The 13,883-nt window shown below is 43.3% G+C and overlaps 1 long non-coding RNA gene across 4 annotated transcripts in view; it reads right to left on the bottom strand.

The window, feature by feature from the left end:
* Positions 1 to 13,679, bottom strand: part of LOC127024892 (uncharacterized) — a 48,076-nt gene extending 34,397 nt beyond the window's left edge. For all 4 annotated transcript variants that reach the window (XR_007767606.1, XR_007767608.1, XR_007767607.1 and 1 more), the window contains exon 1: positions 13,616 to 13,679. This is a non-coding gene — a long non-coding RNA (uncharacterized LOC127024892). The remainder of the gene's footprint in view (positions 1 to 13,615) is intronic.
* Positions 13,680 to 13,883: the final 204 nt, after the last annotated feature.

The raw sequence follows: 13,883 nt of genomic DNA, 5'->3' as shown, positions 1-13,883 counted from the left end.
AGTAAAGTTTAGGTAACTGGAATTCCTTTCTAACCCGCTCAGGTTCAAGTGAGACTGCAATGAGACAAATACAGGGCAGTTCTAGTAGATCCAGCTCAGCTAGTGAGGAGATGCTGGACATCCTGTATCTGAGTTAGAAACATGCAGATGAAGCCAGAGATATTTTCAGTTATTCAGGTCTTTACAGGATTTGTCTACCCATGACCAAAATGTACTGGAATAGTCTCTCTCTTCCCCCTCCCCCCCCCCCAACATGATTCCACTGGCACCTTTGTGCTCCGAGTAGGCCCTCTCTGAGCATGGTGTCCCAAATGACTCTCCTGGATATAAGGGTTTGTCCTGAAGCTGTGCAGACTGAGATAGCCCTAAGTAATACCTTAAATGTGGTTTCGCAACTTACATAATCCATTCAAACACGATACAACAGTAACACTTCCAGAAAACCAAAGAAAAGTTAGAGAACAGGGATAAAAAGAATAATTTGTAAACAACTGAATGGAAACCACTCTTTTAAGAGCTTCCCTTTGCAGATTATCCTCTTCAAGCTGAAGTATGATGCTACTGAGAGCCCTTCTGATTTAGGCCTAGCATGCACAATCTGTGTTTTCTGCACCTAAGCTGCTAGTGCTCAGACAGAATGAAGTAGGTGATCTCTCTACTCCGCATGCTGGAAGCTAGAACGGTAAAATAAATGAGGGGTCCAGAGAGTCTTAGCAGATCATAGACTTGACCTACTTCAAAGAAAAACCAGGAAGGGCAGTGGCAAGTTCATGCTGTGAAGAAATTGTTGCTGCTCCAACCCACCATGCCAGATTGTAGGATGCTGCTGTGAACATCTGAACAGATTCACTACAGAATTCAAAGACACAAAGTGACCTATTTCACATCTGATAATGAAATAAGATGCTAGGAATCGTTTCCAGAGAAATACCTGGTCACTGACTGCAGTAAAATCTCTGTGTAGTTAGCACAGCCCTCTCTAGTATTGCCTGCACACATTTGTGTTAGAAACTTGCTAAACACACAACCATGCTCACACATTACTTGTTTACATGAGAGACTTACAAAGCACATATAATCAGAGACAAACCACACAAGGATAAACGTTATCAGGGTCAGTTTCTAACCTCAGACTCCTGTCAGTCAAAAGTGACTCCTTAATGAGAACAATTTAAACCAGAAATTAAACCAGGGGTGTATTTATACAATTAAATAACTGGTGAACGGCTGTCTGAAAAGTTTCTGGAATTTTTGGAGGAGGTTAAGTTCTGAATTGAGAGCCAAGAATTTCAAACCTGAAGCAGCAATTTTTGTGACAATTCTATTCTTTCTGACTAGTAACCGCTTCACAAAGAAGGTGGCACATTTTCATGGTTCACTACCAAAAATTAAGAACAAATTTTCCAAATGAGCTCAACTCCTAATATTTAGGTACCTAAATGATGGCTGAATTACCAAAAACGCATGGAACAAGATCTAGTCTGAAACTGTATTCTGATTTCTTTTGCTCCACAGGAAAATGGTATTTTGACAAAATCAAGATGTTCCACATCAACAGAAAAGGAGAGCTCATGTGCCACAAAACAGAAAATCAGTGCTTTCTGACTCTTTCTGCAACTCCAATGACATTTTTCATAAGAACTTACTACTTGGAAAGCCGGTAGAACTTTAAGCATAAACAGACTCTTTCAATACTAATCAGGAGTTAGCAGTGAAGGTATTGTGTCACAATCTACTAAACAAGTAGCCTGTTCTGCTGTCAAAAGCTGTGGACCTGTCATGTCCTGCTCTTGCTCCCTTTCTCGAATCAAACGAGCCTTAACATAGCAGTCAGCCAGATCATGGAGCTGATATGGGAAGGGAAAAAAGAAAGCTTTAGATTTCAGCCTCCTCGTCTCGATGACCAACTGCACAATCATGAGTGCCTGCAAAAGGAAAGGGGCGAGATGATATAATTTGGAGGCAAAGCCAACTTAGACCAGCTTGACTGACAAATGAAACTGCACCCTCAAAGAACAAGAAACATGGCCCCAGGAAAGGAACTACTTCTCTCTCTACTCTGACGTTCTGTAATAAACTAGACACAAACTGTCTACTGCTCTGTTCTGACAGCGGAGATCTTGGGAACATAAAATATGGAGCCCACATATCGCAGCAATCCCCATCTCAGTTCTCTTTGTTTCCTCCTGAAGTCTGCATGATCTCACTGCTAAAGCATTGATCTTGGTTCTGCGCACGAAATGGGTGTATACTGGCTGACTTGTTAGCACATTTTTCTTATGCTGCTGGGTGCGCTTCTCTTAGCATCCAATATTTTTGGTTTTGCCTTTAAAAACAGCACGCGTAATGGAGAGGCTGGGAATATTTTTCGTGCAGAGGAGAGGAAAATGTATTTCAAACTGAGCAAGAAAGCTGCCATTCCAAACACTAAGAGAAAGGTTCATGCAAGAAAACTGTGTATAGTATATTGCACATGTAAAAAAATTCTGACAAATTGAGGGAATCTGTAACTTTGCAACCTGGAGTTTTACTCTCTGTATAGGGACCAAGGACACTGCTGATATGCTCCAGGTGTGGATTCTGCATGCCAAGAGAGACAGATTTGTTAAGTATCAGCTGAGCATGCATCTGCCTGCTCCTTTCACTGCAGGTTGCAGAATTGATGTTATAATGGGCACAATTCAAAACTGCAAAGAACATTCCTTTAAACATGAGGGTCAGATGGTTCTGATCAAAAGAAAATAAATCAAAAAAGCAAACAAATGCACTCAGTAAGCCAAGTTTCACCATGAAAGGCAAGAGGGTCTTTTTTCTTTGCCTGCTATTGCCCTTATTATCCTTAAAATAATGGTTCTGGGAAGGAGGTTTCAATATATGCCATAAAAAAGCTGTGGCCAGCCTACAGAGCATGTTAACCAGAGGGAAGGGTAAACTACTCTGGATGTTCTAACGAATGAAATGATTTAATAACATCAGCTAGTATAGCTCACTTATAAAAACTTTCATAAACTTTAGCACTGTATTTTGCTCACTTGAGAATTCTTGACAGCTGTTAAGATACTTTCCAGCTATCCAATTAGGGCAGAGGAATTGGAATTACAGTTCCAATAATTAATTTCAGAATTTGCCAGAAAATTAGAGAAAATGATCATGACTTTTTTTTTCTTTTAAAGAAAAAGGTATTATATCTGACATCTAAAATATTTCTGGAGTGGTACTAAGGAAATATTTGCACATGGCAAACAGGCTGAAGTCTGGGTAAGAACAAATCCACAATGGTTCACAGGGCTGATGGAAGTACTTCTCAAGACAGTCACAGACAACTAGGAAGGTCTGTTGCAGGTTTTATTTTTGGCTTGGTTAAACGTGATGTATAAGATTATCAGATGTACTGCAGAGAGATAAAGCAGTATAGAACAGAGATGAGATCTGGGCTATTTAATGAAACACCTTCTGTTAAAAATTCAGCTACATAAAAGGGCTGTATCCTGCAAACCTCTACAGGCCCAAGCAAAGGGTCTGACCAGCAAACTGTTGTTTGCATTTATTGACGAGTTTATCCAAGTACAAACCTCTTCCCATCTTTGGATAAAACCGGTAAGCAGAGGGACATACTACACTAAGACCTGGGCAAAACAGGGACCACCTCTCTGTCTTGCTACCAAAGGCAGTTTATGACTCAGCTCAAGAAAGACTGACCTCCAGACCTACTCAGCACAACTAATTGCCTTGCACCAGGCACACGGCCTAGACTTAAAAACTATCAAAACCAGATAGCTTGGGGAAGATTGGACATGCAGAGCCTTGTAGTTAAATTTGGAAGTATCCACGCTCAACCCAAGACAAGACAAGATCTTATGCCATGTGATCTGCATTTCTATTATTTATTTGGCTTCAAGATTTTTTGCAGTATATTGGAAGCTAACATGGACAAGCAGTTTACACAAGCTGGAAAAGATAACTCCTGAGCTCAATTTATGGCTGTGATACCAGCTGTTTCTTGATCAATTTGACAGGTCACTTACTGTAATTTCTGCGTATGAAGTAGATTTAAATAATAGTTTCAGATGCATCGGGAGAGCAAGATGAGCACACAGAAGTGAACTGAGGTTTGTAAAGTGCTTCAAAATCCTTCAGCTGCAGATACCGAGGAAAAGCAAATATTCAACATGTTAGAAAGATTCTGGTGTTCAAAAAGATTTTTTCCACTATAACTAGGAAATTCACACATCCAAAGGATACGCTGCCCCTTTCCTTGAACCAAATTCATTTCTGTTACTACTGCAATTACAAAGCCCGATGTAGCGCTAACATCCAAGTTCTTGGCCTATGTATTGTGGTCACCAGAAAAAAATGCAGTCTATTTCTCTGCAAGGTAGGCCAACTCTGCATAGTGTTGTAAATGCCAAGAATGGTGAAGGTACAGGGCCTGAGAAACGGAGAATGTATTACTTCGCTGTGCAGACAGCTAACACAGAATTGCTTGCAGCAGGGCAGGAAATCATATCAAAGATCTCTCCATGATCTTGGCACCTCCTACACAGATCCTCATCCTCCCTACTAATGCTCATGGAGCTGGAAGATTGCAACAGCTCCTGTGCTTGTCCAGTGCGACAAAGAACAAAAAGCTTGAGCAAAATGATCGTGGATGTAAGTTGCTGATACTGTCTATGGGGTAAACTCGACCACTTTTCTAACATCTCAGCTTAAGAACAGTCAGCTGTTCTCTGTGTGGCCAAGTTAATGAATCTCGCTCACAATGCAAGGCAAACAGAGGCATTCTGAAGAAAGAATGAAGAGATCTGAAGTCAAGATATATGTTTTAAAAGGTTGGGCCAAGTGGCATATGCCTGTCCGGTAATTCCTTCTGCCTTCATCTTCTGAACTGTGTAATAGCGTGTGACTAATATCAGTCCTCCCACTTCTTCAGCCTAGTCATTTCAGCTGATATTTTAAAGTGTACCACACTATGTGCTGACATGCCTCCACCCTCTGCTAGCTTTCCTGTTCTAGAGAGAGACAGAGAGAGAATGACTCATGCATCTCTCCTACTATTCAAGCCTTTTAAGCAAATTCAAAGGAAAGTTTTAAAGGTGCTCTCTTGATTTGGGAATGCCTGGGTGGGGTTTTCTTTTTCTGTGTGTGCTTGTTTTGTCAAATTATATGTAATTTTCCAACCTCTATGATGCTGAGACATTTTAATAATTCATGAACCTTTGTGACACTGTCAAATTGCAATTTGGAAATGTCAGAGGTACCCACTGGTATAGGCATTTGTGGATGCCTATAGGAAAGGAAACGTTAAAAAGAAGGATGGTAGAATTAGGTTGCTAAATGCCATGTCTGGCTTGTACTCTGTTTGACAGCCATAATTAAAAGCTGAGGTGGTGGAAAGAAGAAAGTGAAAAACCTGAAAGTGAATGCATTTTAGACCTGATACCAATGCTAACTGGCTTCAGAACACTCTGAAGAAAAAGAAATACCGTAGATTGTTATTTAACTTCCAGCACATTTATGTCAGATTTAAATGCAAAGTATTTTATCACCAACTCCGGGCATCTTCAAAAGATAGCCATATGATGATTACAAAAGCAAAGGTAGAAGAGCAATCAATCCTGACTGCAAAATGAGCAAAGAAACAACAAAACCATCAGGAAACATGGACTTGAAAGTGCATCACTAAGTTTCACAAAACTTGAGCTATTTTGAAGGAGCAGGCTATATTTCAAGAGCAGATGAAAATCCTCATCAGGAAACTGCCTGCCTGCAGATCCCGCCTGCAGCTTCACCCAAACACAGCTGATTATAAAAGTAATGGGATCATATAAAAAAAAAAAAAGAAAAAAAAAAGAGCTGGATCACTACGAGACAGATGTTCATCTCTTATGGCTTTACAGGTCAAACTGACCTCCATCTAGGAGCTTGCATGCAGCCAGTGGATGTGCTATGGTCATGTGGCCATAAGGAAACAGATGAGCTGACACTTTGCTTCTTTATCACATAGAAGTATAACACTAATAAAACTTTTTTTTTTTTTTACTTTAACTCATGTTAAGAATTCTTAAATGGACAAGCAAACAGCCCTTAAAAGCAGCTACTTAAAATCAAGAAGCTAAAGAGAAAATGCTGTTTGGAAAAACTGTGTTATTTTGTTTTTAACCTGTTCTCCCCAGAGAACGGGGAGAGGAGAAAGAAAGTCATTAGGGAGATCATCAAGAAAACAAGTCAGCTCTGTGAAGTGCTGTTTTCTCACAGACTTTTTTATTCCAGGTCAAATCTTGACCTCAGACACGATCTAGAGAAAAGCACAATGCACTGATAAAGGCAGCTTGCTCAATGGCATCTAACATTGTCCCCAGGAGGACTGCTACCTTAAGAAACCCAGATGTCTTCTTCCTCTCCCAGCAACAAGCTCCTAGGGATTGAGAGATGTTTGTTTTTCTGGAACCCAAACATCTAGGAAAGACCTAGGAGGATGAGGAGATAGGGGCATAGGGGACTGGTGTTGGATAGCTTGCTTAAAAGGTTGAACATCCACCTACTTAGTTAAGATGATAAACTGAGAGGTATGTCATGCTTTAGGGGATACGTCTGATCAAGTACATGGGCCACCTCTGTTTTAGGGGAAAATACAAGCGGCTGGAGAACTGCTACCTCTTGCTCTAGACATAAAAACCCACTGCCTGCCTCTAAACTAACCCAAAGGTACATTTTAATAGTATACTTCCAGTCAACCTCACCTCTTTGATTCACTTCCTCCTCTTAAGATGAAAAACTTCCATAAACTGCCCTGAAGAGGAAGAATGGGTCAAAGCGCTGCCCTGAGCTAGATTCCTCAGCATACGGCCTGTTTGTGGGGAGAGCACGAGCAGGTGCATGGGCCACTGGCACGTCAGCGGTGCTTCCTTCTCAACAGGCACCACACACAGCACATTTTTCAGAGAAGGAAGTCCTCTGCTTCACGGTAGCCTTCTCTCAGCTCTCAACCAAAGCCAAGCGCGGCTGAGATTCCCTCCTAGGGAAAGGCCTTTTTAACTGCTCAGCTACTTCCTTTTCATGCAGCTTTCCACGCACAATCAGTTTCCAAACACAGCTGCCGTCCTTCCTCCACCTTCAGGCCCCTCAGCCGCAGCAAGACGAAACCCTTAGCAGACAAGAAAGCGACGCTGCTTCTGGCAAGAGCGCCAAGCGCAGCACTGGAAACGCCGCTGCTCCAGCACCTCCCCGGTGCGGGGTGCAGGCGGGCCCAGCCCTGCAGGGAAGGGGCCTCGCCTCAGCAGCGGACGACGGGCCCTGTGCCCAGCCGCGGCCTTCGAGGAGCACCGACACGTGTGGAACCTGCCCTCCGGCCGGCCTCTGCCCACGGCGAGATGGCGGCCGCCGGCGCTCGCGCCGCCTCAGGCGCTTGAAGAGCCCGGCCCCGTGCGCTGCCGCAGCTGGGGAGGCGAGGGGAGCGGCGGAGCCCGCGCTGCGGCTGGGGTCCTGCCAAGGGCAAGGCGAGGGAGGAGGAGCGGAGCGGAGCCGCTGCCGTCGGAGGTGCCCCTGCCCCGGGCCCCGCACTCCGCCCTGGGGACTCGTCCCCCGCCCACAGCGCGGAGCGACGGCCCCTTTAAGAGCCGCGGCGGCGCCCCCTGGCGGGCGGCGCCCGTCCCGTCCCGTCCGTTCCCCCCCCCGCCGCGGCCTGCTACTCCGCGCCGCGCCCCGCCCGCCTTCCGCCGGCGCTGGGGGCGGCGGGGAGCGGCGGCAGCGCCAGCACCCGGGGCGCGGGCGGCGCCGCCGCCTCGGCCGCAGACGGGCGGAGGGAGCGCCGCGGGGTGACGTCCCTGCGAGAAGCTGAGCGCCTCCTGCGGCGCGCGGCCGGCGGGGCCGGGGCGCGAGCAGCAGCTGCCGCCTCCCGCGGAGCCGTCCCAGAGCGGAGCCGCCGCCGGCAGCGGGCGAGCAGCTCTCCCCGCTCGCAGCGGCTGGCTGCTGGGCGCGGGCTCCGCGTGGTTGAAGTGGGGTTTTTTTTTTACAGCGGTCGAGTCCAACCCATGGCTTTTCCCCTCTCACTGAAACCCCACGGGCGCCGGCACTACCGCCTCGAGCACCTGCCCGTTTCAAAAACAAATGGGTGCGGGAAAAACGGCTCAGCCTTGCAAAGCTTGGGTCAATGTTTCCACTACAGGACTGGTATCCTGAATAAAGCGCTCAAGTCACGACTCCCATCTTTGGGCACAGATGCGGGGAGGGGGACTAAAGCTCTTCCCAAACAGCTTTCTCAAGATCTAGAACAAACTTCCCCCAGAACTCTTTGCAGTTACAGCAAGTGAAAAACTGGGAAAGCCTTTCCAATCCACATCACGGTCCCAGACCTTTGACGGGATAAATTTTGTCTTCCTATGGCCACGGCTAAGCTGTTAAACATGCCCGTCCTTGCAGTTTGCATTTTGAGCCTCCGAGCCATGTCAACAGTGCCCAGGAGGAGCAGTCTCTCCCAGTGGGGCTCTGAGCTGACATATGTCAGTGACTCACTCAGGCGCTTGCCAAATCATTAGACCTCTTCAAAAAAAGAAAAAAAAAAAAAGGCAGCCCAATAGCAGCTTCTAAAGAATAAAGAAGGGACACCGAAAAACAAACTGCATCAATACTCCCAGCCGGCCTCCCGCTCCTCACAGGCCAAACTATTTGTCTGAACTGGGAGGCAGCATTTTATCACTTCGAGATTGCAAGTTCGATTGCAAAGTCTAGTCTGATGGCTGGCTGGATAATTTGTCTCTCAGCTCAGAAAGAAATGATGGAAGTCAATTTGACAGCTGCGAGGCTCCCCAAGGATTCCAGACCCAAAGTGCATAGAGCAGTGACAGACACGGCAATGCTCTGAATATCAATGAAGCTCTGCCTGGGAATAATGCTGAGGCAATACAAATTGCACATGTTCAGCTGGAAGGTTATCACTATCATTATAGTTATTAATTATTGTTATTATTACTTCTATTATTAAGACATAAAAGAAGCCAAAAGCTCCTCTTGGTCTCAGAAAACAGATGAGTTCCCAGTTCTGACCCACACACTGCCCTCCATTTCATGCAACCGTATCGATGTAAGTGGAGCTACGGAGATCCTGCACCATAAAAAGCCACAAAGCTTTCTGCTAGTTAGAAAAGGAGTAGTACTTGGTCTGAGCTCAGGGAAGAAATTGACTCATTTGGACCTAACTTTCCTGTGTCTTGTACAGAGCGCTGCGAGTGGAAACTCTATTGCTTTCTCTTCTTACGGTGCTGGTAACTGCCCTGTCGATGTGTAAATGATTAGACAGGATGCAAGGCAAGGAAGATCAGAACCCAAGTGCAAGAACGAAAGTATACGCAGATCTCCTGGTGCGCGTTCAGACCAACAACACAAATCTATTGAGCTGGTAACTGCAGAACTTAGAGCAGAATTTGGCCTTCAGTATCTGTCAGACTGCAGTTTATTAGCTTAAAATAACAACATGCAAGTCCCTATCACTTGGTTTCTTGGATGGGTGGCAATAAAACTAAACATCCTTTTCTGCCACTTGCAAATATAGGTGAGCTCATGTGAAAGCCAATTCAGAATCTTTGGTTATTCTAACTTCTTAGGCTTTCTTGAGAAGTCTTGGGCAGTTGGCTCAAGTATCGTTGAAGTAAAATGCGGCATTGGGGGGGGGGGGGGGAGGGGGGAGAACAGAGAGGGAAAGGAAAAAAAACCTCTAAGCAAAACGGCTTTTGTGCTCATATTCAAAACTATTCTTTTTTGCCATTGGAGAGAAGAGAGGTCAATTAAAGCAATATACTAGAACCTGCTTACATAGCAAATTTATTCCTGAAAAATAGATTTACAAGGGAAACTAAGCTCAGTGGCAACACCATCAATTCAGTCAAAAGAAGCACAATTGTTTGGCTAAAACTATGGCAACTGTACAGATACTAACATGCAATCCTCCTTTATTAAATCAAACCTCTAGTGAATCTGTTATCACCATAGTAACACTGTAGTTATTACATGGAAACATGTTGAACTACAGTTTGATATTAGCATCTGGTTAGCATCTGCACAGTTTCTTATTCACATTACTAAAATTATAATCCAGGCAGAGAAAAACTTAAGTAAAACTATAGCTTTAAGGCCAAATCCTAGTCTCAGGTGCATTATATTTAACATACAGGTCCATAATATGTACCCTGTATCTGGATTTATAATTAGGGCCTTGGTGTGGTATTTAGAGGTTAGTTTATGTATCTCCTAGGATGCAAATGCACACACACTGTGTTGTTCGTAATAATATCCATGCAAAAAGATTGAAAAACCATATGATAATTGCAACTGACCTTCTCACAAGTGCTTTCCAAAGCAACCGAGGTTTGCAGAGACTGCTTCGAACATTTCGAAGCTCCAAGCAGTTTCAAACAGAGCTTGTTTTATTCTTATTTATTTTAAGCCACCTGCCACAACATTTTTCCTGTCTTCTTCCTCCCACATAAAGTGTGGCACTTTGTATTCAGGCCAGTGCCATTTTGTGAATAAAGTTAGGAATTTTGCAATCTGAGAAAAGTGATAGGTTTAAGGCCCAAAGATCTACACACAGTCAGGATGAGAATTGGCTGAGTTATATCACTAGAAAGAGATATTCCTGGGTTAAAAAAAAAAAATAGAAAAAAGGAAAAATAATCTATTATTAGCCCAGAAGAAAACCATTATGATATACTTTTTTCCTTTGCCACTGAAGCCCACAAACTTGGACTCCCAGTAATTAAGTTTCTAGACTTATAGATAGAAATGGAAACTAGTAAATATTCTTCCCGTTATTAAAACATAATTTCTTTCTTGCAGGATGTAGCATATAGAAAAATATAAGATGGAACAAAGTGTTGCACACTATTCAAAATATACCTATCCTTGCCTGGGCAAAGTTTGCTATTTGTCATGCCAAACACAAAAATGGAGGCACAATTTCAAGTACACTACAATTTTAAGAAAGTCAGTAAATTGAAACACTTATTTTCTCAATGTGTCTTTAACCAAGTGAATAAAGTATCAGAAGTCAGTAGAAATAACCATACAAGTAAAGCCTGTAATATCAAATTAATTACACAAATAACAGGAAGAGGGGTTGTATAATTTCCACCCAAGAGTTAGATTGCCTATCTGCATTCTCCATATGTCTTCCTTCTCGTAACGGGATATTATACCATATGAGGAGGCAGCACAACACAGAAACAAGAGTGACAGAATAGAATACAATTTCTAGTAACAATTTGCTGCCTCAGAAACCACCATATAAAACTAGGTACCTTCTTCACTTGCATGGTCTAACGAACTTACCCTCTACTCAGCTGATTCCTGTTTAGCTTCAATCATTACTAACAACCTATCTGCTGTTCCTGCTTGGTCTCAGCCATGTAATGGAGACTGCATTGTAAGGAATACAGCCTGTTTGAGGCACAGTAGAAGAACAAACTAGTGATCACAAGACAGGTTGTGTCATTTTCTTTTCTCCTCAATAAAGATCTCATAAGCAAGAAAACGTAATTGCATAACAGCCAGGTATTACATCTGGATAAGAGGTATGTCCAATGCTTTTTCTCAGAAAAAATAAACGCTTTTCAGAGACCATGTATCGCAAACAACTGGAATAGGTGGCATTTCATTCCTCCCTCACCACAGAAATCCGTTACAGATTTCATGGCATGTTATGTTGCGAAGGCAACATACATGATCCTTGTATCATGAAGTTATTTGCATATGGATCATAAACGCATTTCTTTGAATGTATGTGGGAAAGATCCATAAATTGAGCTAAACTGACTACATGGGCTAACTTGCTACTGCCCTTGAAGGCACATAATATAGAAGCAGAATACATTACAGATAAAGAGTTGGATTAAAATAAGCACTATCTTAATATTCCAATTTTCAAGCAAACCAGAGTATTTTGATTGAGTTGCACCTATCCCTCCACTTTTGTAATGAGGTAGAGTACATGGAAAGTGGCACAGGATTAAGTGCATAGCTTTTAAAAGTGTTTAAGTATCTAAACTTGTAGATAATACTTAGATTTTCAAGAGCGCACAGGTACCAGGTACCTACCTGCCACCAAAAATCAGTGGACAGCAAGATATTGCGGGTGGTCTCAAAAATCCTGCCAGATATAGAAGCTTTTCTGAGAGTCTAATACCTTTTAGTTAATCCAGTCCTATGCATTTGCCAAGTAGGAATATATTTAAACGAGTTTTTTAATGCTTTGATGATTATAGCTGTCTGAGGTTTCATCAGTTACATGTTGAATATTGGTAGGGTTCATGGTTTCAATTGCGATGGGATACAAACTGCTGTCAGAGCTTTCCCTGCCTTCAAAATTCAGAAAGTGTATTTAATTTTTCTCCTTTTTGTGTCTGCTACCATGGAAGGTTTGATGGAACTTATGGGTGACAAAAAGACAGAAGAATACTTGAATCCATGAAATACATACCCATGAAGCTTTCCGATCTTTCCAGAGGGTGTCCTCTTACGTAACACAGCATACAATATACTTGCATAGCCCAAAGTGCTGTGGCTTAAGCAGCTACAGAGAGCTCAAAGGGGCCTTCTAGGTTCATAGATAACAAGTCTAGAGAGCATCTTCAAGTGCATTTAGTCCTATTCCCTATATAACCCAGGTTAAGCAGTTCCACTCAGTAATTACTGCCACTGAAGTAGTTACTCTTCCCAGGAGAGCAGGTGAAGCAATGCTGGCATTATTTTGGGAGGAGATTAACACTACTAGTGTTTTACATGCACTTACTTTCTGCAGTCTACAATAAAAAGCACTATTTTGGCTCAAACTACTGCCACAAACTGAAATTCAGTGCAATAGGCCCTACAGTAACTAGATGCAAGCACAGAGCAGCATCTGTTGCAACCTGCAAATCTGAAACAGTGCATTTTTGTTAAAAAAGGAAAAGTGCCAGTACATAATTAGAAAGATAGCATAACAAACACCACCACAAAGGGCAGACAAACAGAAATAACGACAATTGGAAAGGGTTTAAAATCTGCAGCTTTTTTTGTACTTTTAGTCACATGTCAGGTTTATAGATACTTTTTCTCCTTAAATATAGGTTCTGTGGCTCCCTCCTGCCTCCCACATAAAGCAACAGGCTAAAGCTAGTTAGAGACATGATCCTTCTCTTCATCGGAAAAGGGTGAGAAGCAGCTTTGACAAACACAACAGAGTTACACCAGTAAAAAGCCAACATAAGAAAAGGTCAGACCCTATGCTTTACTTAGGAGTTCTTCAGCAACTCAAGCTCAACTTACCTAACGCACACAAACTCTGCAAGGAAAACACATCCCTTCAGACTTACTATGAGGTGAACCAGGTGAGGTCAGTAACCTACTAGGACTGATCCTGCCTAGCTTACTTCATGGTAGAACTGAAGTGCTGTGTATTCACTGGGCTCTTCTTCAGCATAGCTCACACACATCAGTTACTCTAAGGTTACTTCTTGCTTGCCCCCCCCCCCCCCCCCCCCCCCCCCCCCCCCATTTTTTTTTTAAACAGGAAGAGAAGCCCAGCAAGGACCCACACTGAGCAGTCACACCTCTAAAAGTAAAAAAAAAGATACCTCATACATACCCCTGCTTAAACAAAAAGCAACACCATGCCAGGACTGATCTTTTGCTGTTTCTCATCTTGCTCTGATCTTTGATGTTCCCTTCCCCACCATTCAGCTCACCTTTCAGGAGAAACTACTGCTTCCAAATGGCAATTTCATAAGCACCTGTGAGAGAACTTAATTGGAACTAATTATCTGTTGGTTGTCTGGGACCTGACGAGTCACAGCAATTACTGCAGTCAAGAAACAACCTGGGGGAGGGCGTTGCTTCTTTTCAGAAAAATGAAC

This window comes from Gymnogyps californianus, chromosome 21 (assembly GCF_018139145.2).
Source record: "Gymnogyps californianus isolate 813 chromosome 21, ASM1813914v2, whole genome shotgun sequence".
NCBI classification, from domain to species: domain Eukaryota; kingdom Metazoa; phylum Chordata; class Aves; order Accipitriformes; family Cathartidae; genus Gymnogyps; species Gymnogyps californianus.
This window is presented reverse-complemented; position numbering and strand designations above follow the sequence as displayed.